General features: G+C 36.5%; 1 pseudogene across 1 annotated transcript; it reads left to right on the top strand.

Moving 5' to 3' along the window:
* Window positions 1-3,091: 3,091 nt before the first annotated feature.
* LOC308346848 (olfactory receptor 4K14-like) lies at window positions 3,092-4,043 on the top strand (annotated as a pseudogene). Its single transcript has one exon. The product of its transcript is annotated as an olfactory receptor 4K14-like (transcript).
* The last annotated feature ends 6,116 nt before the right edge of the window (window positions 4,044-10,159 follow it).

Genomic DNA, 10,159 nt, shown 5'->3' with positions numbered 1-10,159 from the left:
TGATGTTATGTGAATACTTGTAAATGTGATTATCATTCATCAGAACATCCAAGATATTTGTAATTACCATGAAGACTTTAGCAGAAGATCCTGAATTAACTTAAAATGATTTGGTGAGGGAGGTAAGTGGATAACAATTATAAATAATGTGCAAAGTAGCCCAGATACCAGAAGATTTCATTATTCGTGACTATATGAATCTGAAGAAAGCAAATATTTTGGCACCTACAAATGTGATGTTCCAAAGTATTGTGCTTGATCAAAGGTACATAAAATAATATGCAACATTGGCAGATTTTCAGTATATTTTAAAATATAACTTGTTGGGATGCCTGGGTGACTCAGTTGGTTAAGTGTCTGCCTTTGGCTCAGGTCATGTTCACAGGGTCCTGGGATGGAGCCGTGTTGGGCTCCCTGCTCAGTGGGGAGCCTGCTTCTCCCTCTCCCTGCTGCTTCCCCCTAATTATACTCTCTCTCTCTAATAAATAAATAAAATCTTTAAAACAAATGTGACTTGTTAATTTTATTATCTAAAGGAAAGGCACATTTTTTGGTGTATTAACTGCATACATATACATATTATCCTGCTTAAGCTATTAAAATAATTGTACCTGTGTTCATAGAATCTGACATCTTTAAAATCTTTCTTCCTCTGTCGCTTGAGTAAGTGAACATGACTTATTAGCACAAATTTCCACTTGTAGATAGTTTATTCCCTAAGCTCCATTCTGGTAATTGTCCATCAATGTCCCATCTTTAAGAGATTATTAATTTGATGGGAGAGAGGATATAGATACTTATATCTAAAGTCCAAAGAAGACTCAAATCTGAAGTCCTCTAACTTCTTAAAGTGGTGCTTTTCTGGAATTATTTTCTAGGAGGAGCAGAAAGAGCTTATCAAATCCTCTATAGATTAAAAAAATATGTATGTTTTCAGAAGTTCTGTTCAGGCATAGTAGATTTGAAATACAGGTTGAGGGATTGGCAGCACCAGCAGTGAACATCTAACTCTGGGTAGTAAACGGCCTTTGATAGACATTTAGTGAATGTGTGTCTGAACATACAAATCAACCAGAGACTAATTCATTCGTTATTTTTTACATTGAAATTGTTGGAGGAAATAATACTAACTTGTCAGTTAAAATCAATTTTGTCATTGTTATATTTGTTTCCTAAGTAACATTCGTAGGTATACAAAATCAACCTCATTTGTTTCCAATTATAAATTTAACATTTAATAATCTTTAAATGCCTTTGTAAATGATAAAGTGTTCTCTGAAATCAGAACCCTATTTAAGTTCATTTATTCCTCTTATTTTAGCATCCATTTTTAAAAGAGCTTTATTGACATATAATTTACATACCATAAAGGTCACTCGTTTCCAGTATACAATTCAATGGTTTTTAGTACATTTACAAAATTGTGCAACTGTCACCAATATCTAATTCCAGAGCATCTTTACTTCAATAGCAAGTTAAACATTTTTTCCTGAATTTTCCATTTGATTATTTTGACTTTCAACTCACCTAATCTCTAAAACACACTAACTGAAACCCAGTTATATTTTATGCTTTCATGTGAAAATTTTCATAGCCACAGAGCAAAAGCATACCAATAAAAGAATGCCCATCATGGTCTGTATTATGTATGCTAGCTGGTGTTAGTGTCATCTAAGAAAACTTGTGAAGAGATTCTGAATTGTGATTATTTCCATCTTGTCCACAGCAATGTTTAACATCAGATGTATAAGCCCATTCTAAAGAAGGGTAACACCTATTCCTAAAGAGTCTTGCAATTAAATTTTTTAATATACTTCACTAGAAAACTTCAAGAGGAACAAAAGAGTCTGAGTCCCTGTTATCACAAAAACCTGACTGAGACTGGTGTTATTTGAGGAGATTAAAACAGATATAATAACCATGAATTCCTTTAGATTTTAAAATTCTATCACAGTGCCATGTTTACATCATTAGAATATTTCAGATCTGGAACATGTAACTTTAGATCCACATAATAGTCCTTACCAAACTATTAGTTCATGTTATACTCTTCAATTTTATAAAGGGCCAACATAATAAAAGTTGTTACAAAGGACAGTTCTGCATCATTTGTGAAATTACTCATGAAGAATTCAGTTAGTGTTTTTATCAAAACGTTTATATAATATCTTCCTCTTAGTGAGAGAACTTAAGTACCACCTCATTACTCATGATAAACTGATAATGAGACCTATCCATCCCAACCCAGTTCTTCTGGAAGTTCAGAACTACATTCTTACTCAAATGCTGAACTTATCAATACTCATGTGTACTGTGAAAGCTATGCCTCTCCCCAATTATTGCATAGTTTTATGCTGTGGTCCTTGTTGAAAGATCTTGAAAATATTTCTTTCATTGAAGCCATTCTAAAATCTTGTCATAAGTAGTTTATACACAGTAAATCTGCAAATGAGTTGGATCATTGACCTTTTAATCCCAAACCCAACTGATCAATAGAGATGACAGCTGTAATAAAATGTGGGATCGAGGGTACTGTATAAACCTTAGGTTAATTGATTTATTTTCTTTTATACTGATTGCTTTATTAACTAAATTGAGAATGGGAACTATCAGTGTTACATAGACATGGTCTGAATGAGTGAACATGTGAATGAGCAAATGAATACAGAAGATAAGGTAGTTCCACTACTACTACGACCAGAAGTACCTGAAGTTCCTGGATTGTCTAGGCTTCAAAGCAAGCATTGTGGAGAAGGCTGCATAACTCCATAAATTTGTTTAAAAATCATTATGTTTCATACTTAAAATGTGACTTTTTGGTAGTGAATTTTGGTAGGTAGGTACATTTTATCCTAATAAATAGCTTTAAAAAAATAAAAACAGGAAGATTTTAAGCAGCCTTTACATGGGAGACAAGCAAACTCTATTGTTGGACTTGGATTTAATCATCTCTATATTGTATTTTACATTTTGTCTTTCAAATTAAAATTACATTCAGATAAAATTAGGTGATCACTTTCACGTGCCTGATAGTTGGCAGGCCCTTTCATTTATATAGATTCTTTATATATCCTTTCTTTATATAGATTCAGGGCACAATCTGAAACTTGAGATAATGGAGCTGCAGAATTATTCCTTGTGTCAGAATTTGTGTTGTATGGACTCTGCACTTCACAACACCTCCAGCATTTTTTCTTTATATTTTTCTCTGGGATCTGTGTGGCCACTGTGCTGGGTAACCTCATCATTGTGGTCACTGTAATTTCTGACTCCCACTTGCACTCCTCTCCTATGTACTTCCTGCTGGGAAATCTATCTTTCTTAGATATATGGCTAGCCTCATTTCCCACCCCCAAGATGATCAGAGACTTTCTTAGTGATCAAAAGCTCATCTCCTTTGGAGGATGTATGGCTCAAATCTTCTTTCACTTTATCAGTGGGACTGAGATGGTACTTCTGGTTTCCATGGCCTATGACAGATATGTGGCTATATGCAAACCTTTGCATTACGTGACCATGATGAACCAGCAGACTTGCATGGGGCTGGTGTTGGTTTCATGGGTCATTGGATTTGTGCACTCCATCAGTCAAGTAGCCTTTACTGTGAATTTACCTTACTGTGGCCCCAATGAGGTGGACAGCTTCTTCTGTGATCTTCCTTTCATGGTCAAGCTTGCCTGCATAGACACCTATGTCTTAGGTATACGTATGATATCAGACAGTGGGTTGCTGTCCATGAACTGTTTTGTGTTCCTCTTGGTCTCTTACACTGTTATCCTCATCACTGTCTGACAGCATGTTGCTGGTGGGGTATACAAAGCACTCTCTACTTGCTTTGCACAACCATGGTAGTCACACTCTTCTTTGGGCTCTGAATTTTCATTGACATGTGGCCTTTTAGTCAGGTCTCTGTGGACAAGTTCCTGTCTATGCTTTAAACCATTTTTACTCCACTTTTGAACCCCTTTATCTACACAATGAGAAATAAAGAGATGAAAACTACTATGAAGAAACTAGGTAACCAACACATGACTTCTCACTGAATTCCAGCTTTCCTTAGACCTACATGTTCTTACTCATTCAGGGGATATCCTTTCTTTAAAAGGATTCTGCATAAAGATTTCATTCTGATGTTTTATTAATATAATTTGTATTGTGTTATATTACAGAGAAATAGTTGTGGATTACAAAAAAAATCATGTATATAGCTTTATTCTATATAATTTTATACTTTAAATAAAATTTTATCATATAACTTTATAATATCACTACATTATAATGTAAGACTTATATCACAGTATAATTTTAATTTTATCATATTTTGTATTACAAATGTAATTTGTAAGTATAATATAACTGCATTATAATTTAATATTAGTAGAATTGTATAGTAATTTCTATGTAATATAATTTTATGTAAAGAGATATAATCTACATACACATTCAACCCACACATTGACTTTGGAATGGACTTAGCAATTTTCTGTCTTTGTTATACCAGATTTCTCTCCCTAGCTTATTTTGTCTACAGTATTTATAGAAAATGAATTTTAATTTCCTAATCATAGTTCAATACAGCAAGACTGTCAGTTTGTAACCATTCAAGACATGAGATATTCAGCAGAAGGAAGCAAGTGTGAGAATAAAATGCTCTATCAGTCTTTCTCCTGGTTTTGAAAGTCGGAGAGAAGGAAAAAGACGCTGTTTCAAAATCCTACTTATTTAAAAGTATACATTTTCCTGGAAATGTGTACTATGCTTAAACTTTTTATTGAAAAAAAAAAAGAATGTATGCCAGTGAAATTCAATTACAGAAGTTAATTTTCACATGGTGAAAATTGCTATTTTATGGCTCAATATTTCATGGTGTAAATTGAGATATTGTGTAATGATTTAAAATGCATTGGAGTAGGAAAATAATAAAATTTAATGCACAGACTTTAAATAAACACTACATCAAATTATATCTTACTGTGTTGATTCCGTCCCTTGGCAAGTCATCTATTAGGAAGTGTGTTTGAGTATAACAGAGTCAAATCTTATGCTGAGTTTTTAAATGTCGTTGGATCCTAAAAAGACTATTATAAGCAAGAGTTAACTTTTGTATTAACTAAACTAATGGTCAAAGAATTCAATTTTCTTGTATGTAGATTCTGAAACATCAAACAAAAGGAGAGAATTGGGCAATGATTGGGTTGCTTGAGTAACCAAATGAAACGTCTAATAATTTTGGACAGTTTTTCAATAAGGAGAAGCATGCTCCTAGGTACTTCTGTCTTCTCTTATGACTGTAATCTCATACATTTTCATGAACACTAGAAGAATACAGATTGAAAACTGCCTTGGGATAAATTTCTCAGGAGTTCTCTTGCTTGTTACTGCAATAATACTGAGTTTTGATTTTATAGACTTTGGAGTTGTCAAATTTTATGACCAATTACACCCCTGTATGTGAACAATTAAAGAGCTTAAGAGCTCCACTCTATTTTCACTACTGCATTATTTACAATAGCCAGTATATGGAAGTAATCTGTGTCCAAGGGGAGATGAATGGATAAAGAACTGGGGTGTGTGTGTGTGTATCTGTATATACGCCTTTGCTGTATCCCAAAGGTTTTGCACAGTTGTGGTTTCATTTTTATTTGTTTCCATGAATTCTTTTAAATTCTTCTCTAATTTTCTGGTTGACTCATTCATTCTTTAGCAGGGTAGGGTGCTCTTTAGCCTCCATGTATTTGAGTTCTCTCCAACTTTCCTAAATATATATATATATATATATATATATATATATATATATATCTGTATATATTATTCAAACATTAAAAAAGAATGAAATGTTACTCTTTAAACAAAATGACTGGACCTAGAGGGTATTATGGTAAGTGAAATAAGTCATAGAAAGACAAATACCATATGATTTTGTATGTGGAGTCTAAAAAAACAAAAGAAACTAAAGAGAAAAAGTCTTAGGGATACAGAGAACAAACTGGTGGTTGTCAGATGTGAGGAGGGTGGACGTGGGCAAAGTAGGTGAAGGGTATTAAGAGACACAAACTTCAGTTATAAAATAAATAAGTCTCAGCGATGTGATGCACAGCATAGGGAATATAGTCAAGAATATAGTAATGACTTTGTAAGCTGACAGTAACTAGACTTCTTGAGGGGATCATTTCATAAAGTATAAAAATATTGAATCAATCTAATACATACTTAAATAGAATGCTGTATGTCAATTATACTTCAATTAAAACTAAATGTGGAGGGTGCCTGGGTGGCTCAGTTGGTTAAGCCACTGCCTTCGGCTCAGGTCATGATCCCGGAATCCCAGGATTAAGTCCCACATTGGGCTCCCAGCTCTGTGGGGAGTCTGCTTCTCCCTCTGACCTTCTCCCTTCTCATGCTCTCTCTCTCTCTCTCAACTAAATGAATAAAATTAAAAAAAAAAAAAAGAGTGGATACCAACATAGATTTTAGGTCGATGATAACTTACTCTTATATTGTTGAAGAGAGCAAAAGCGGGGTTAAAATATGAAAGTGAAAAGTTTTATTTATAAACATGCTAGAATACATTGAAATAAAAAAGGAAGAAAACATATTGTGTCTTTAGAGGTTAAATCCCGTTATAAATGAACATCATGTCTATGGGAATCTATTTCATGTTTTCCTCTTAATGCCTTTATTTTAAAACTTTGCCGAAACATTTGAGTTTCCCTCTGAACAAAGGGGGAAAGAGGTGTTGGTTATCCCAACCCCCGCCCCCTCCCTCCTGCCAAATAAGGCCCAGCTGGGAGGGCATTTCTATTGCCTCTGAAATCTTGAATAAACATCAGAAGAAAGAGCATCAAGTGTCAATGTTGCGCTAAGGCAGACAGTGGATCCTAGAAATCTGTCTGCCAGAGCATCACCCAGTCTGCACTGCAAGAACGCGCAAGGGCTCCAGGCTGTGGTGGAGCCTGGGGTGAGCCAGGTGCGGGCGCAGCAGGGAGTCCGGGCCAGGGCCACGGGGGCTGACGGGAGGGCCACCAATAAAGCGTTCAGGAGGTGGTGCAGCGCTGGCGTGCCTTCCTTCAGGCCTCCGGGCTTGCATGTCTCCTGCTCTACCCGGCTGAGGCGGCTGGTGTTGGCCAGAAGACCTCGGGGCAGGGACGGCCACTGGTCGAGCACACACCGGGGCCAGGCCTGGCTGCCTGTGTGAGGCCTCAGGTGTGCCTTACTAGCTCCCTGAAGGGTAGGGAGACCTTCCTGACAAACGTGGGTGTGCTTGCCAGCGGAGACTCCTGCAAGACATGGCCTGATTCCTGTTGCGGACTCCAAAGATGTCACTGGCCACTTGTCGGGGTCACTGGATCTCCATCAGGTAGGTGAGCTGTCAGCACACCAGGGTGGAGGTGGCGCTGGTCGTGTTGAAGATCCGAATCGCGTCTTCGTTCTGGCCGGGTCGCCTTGTGGAAGATCATGCCCCAGGTGTTGTCCTCCTGCAGTGCCCCCTTTGTGTGATGTTCCTTCAAGGCTCCTTCTTGATGGGCCCCACAAAATGGCCCATCTTGAGTGTTCACCAGATAGGCTTCTGGTATAGCCCTCCTTCCTCCGGCCCTGTAGCTGGGGCCTGTATTGTGGTGATGTTGTCACAGCATATGCAAGTAGGGAATGAGAACTTTGGATTCCAGAACTTTGTCCCGACCTTGGGCAACCATCTGTGGGGGATGGGGCCGTGATTTCAGAGTTGTGTGGGTCAGACAGCAGTTGTGGTCAGTCTGGTCCCAAAACTGACTGGGAAAATAAGTTGTGGTTGTTTCAGGGAGGGGGTGATGAGTGCTGTTTTACAGGTCATCCTAATTAAAATGCCAAAATGGAGGGCTTCCGGAGGGTTCCTGAGAACAAGACTCAGAGAAGGGGCTAGTCTTTTAGTGTCTACCATTTCAATTGAGACTGCATTCTTTAGGGAGGAGAATCCCGTCATCACCATTTCAGATTCTGCAGTGCTTCCATAGTGGGTTAACATGGAATAAAAAAATAATAATAATAAAGTATAGGAGAAGTTAAAAGGAAATCTATCTGCCTTAGGATTTCTTTCCCTTTTTCTTATTGGTGTAATATTGATTTTCGACTTCATAGACTTTAGACGTAGCCACTTTTTATCAAAATATGCCTCATCCTGTTTATACATTTTATTCAATTAATGTCAAGCCCCAGCTGTATTTCAGATTACATGAACAGAGCTTGTAGTGGACATAGAGAATTTAAGAACAGACATTCTTTCTGTAGTGGAATAAAAGCAAGGAAACGGTCACAAAATATGCTGTCAGATGATTGTTATGATCAAGATAAACATAATCTCTGAGAGCATAGGAGAGGGGAACTTAATCCAGTCCTCATGGTTAGGTAAGGCTTCCCTTATTTATTCAGTTTTTCTCTGATTTCTGAGGATGCTGTATTTGTCCTATTATTACACACACACACACACACACACACACACACACACAGCATGTTTAGCACAGAACCAACCAGTCCTGTTGTAAATGCTGAAATAGATGCTAGATACCATAAGTGTTTCTGACTTTTTAGAAGTACCCATGTCTCTTGTCTCATTCCCATTTCTGCTCAGCTCTCTGTCTTGCTCTGGCCAGATCCTTGAGGATGGATGTGAACTCTTGTGCTGGCATTTTAGGAGTTTTGTTGTCTGGAGTGGATAAACATGCCTCCTTGATATGTTAATGAAACTTGAGTGAGTAATGTCACCAGTTTTCTGGGAACTATGAGCTTTTGTAGGTAATTTGTCATTGTCAGTGCACAGGCAGCCATAGATTTTAAATGGAGGAACTTCTTTGAACTTTGAAAAGGTGTTTATGAAACTCATTTTCCTGTTTTGAAATAAGGTAATTAAAATACAGAATAAAGTGTTTTTCAAAGTGTGATTTGAAGACTGCATACCTTAAAATCACTTGGGATGCTTTTCAGAATGCAAAGAACATGGATCCATCATTGCTTTTCTGAATTAGAATTCTGGGAATGAATCCCACAAATGTGCTTTTTACACTAAGCTGCTTCAGGTAATCCTTATTCATAATCATGACTGAGAACCACTGGATTATTGTTGACATTACCTATCTGCAGGTGTAGTTGTTATTAAGGCTTGGTTAGAAGGATTTGCTTATGTGAGGAGTCTCTCTTAATGGACCAGGATGCATTCTCAGAAATACATCATGAGGATATAGTAAATCAAAATCTGTGACCTCATAAAATATGTTGTTTATGGAAAGAAGAGTCGGTTACTGAGAAGTTGCTTTGAAGTTGAAGGCCTCTAAAACATTTATTCTTTACCTACAGTCATTAAGAAATCAGCAGCTTCCTCTTTTATTTCTCTGTGAGATATCAATGTTTTTCTTTAACATGAATATTTAAATAGTTTTTAAATCAAATTATTTTGTGTAAAGAAAATGTTTAATGTAATTTCTAAACACTAAATTCTCAAAGGGGAGCCCCCAAATTTAAGGATTTCCATTTGAAGTAAAATTACATTCCTATAAATGGGGAGATTATTTCTTTCAGTTCTTTCTCTTCCTCTTTGATCTCAGATGCAGTTTGGAGAAGAAGAGCTTAGGGAGACTTTCATAGAAAGAAATGTATATCTCACCATTGGGTTTTCTGGTATTTCCCCCTCTTCTATTAGGAGGGCCCAGAGGATCTTGACTAAGGAAGTGACACTTGCAGTTTTATGGTTCTGCTTAAGAAATACATTCTCCCTAGTTCATTTCTTTAAATCAATTATGAGTTTTGTTTGTATTTAAAGCTGTTATTGTCTAGTTCCACCATTAGCCTGTAAATCTCATGAAGTCAAGATCAGTGTTTTACCTCAGAACTTGACATAGTACTAGGCAAACAGTAGGAGCTTATTAGGAATATTAGTTAAGCTCATTTAGTACATCAGCAGACTGGTTAAGTTAACACATTATTTTTTAAAAACACCTTATGGCTGTTACTGATAATTCCTTCCTAAAATCGGTTTTAATAAAAACTTAAATGTGTGTTTTTAAATAATAATTTTTGATCAATTATTTGTTTATTATTTTGGTTCTTATCTTTTAGGTATCATTAGACAAAGCCAGTATATGGCACAAATTACTCTAAAGGGTCTTAATTTGTATTCCTGGTTCACTAT

Source organism: Martes martes (assembly GCF_963455335.1).
Source record: "Martes martes genome assembly, chromosome: 7".
Classification (NCBI taxonomy): domain Eukaryota; kingdom Metazoa; phylum Chordata; class Mammalia; order Carnivora; family Mustelidae; genus Martes; species Martes martes.
The sequence above is the reverse complement of the archived record's forward strand: the minus strand, read 5'-3'. Positions and strand labels throughout refer to the sequence as shown.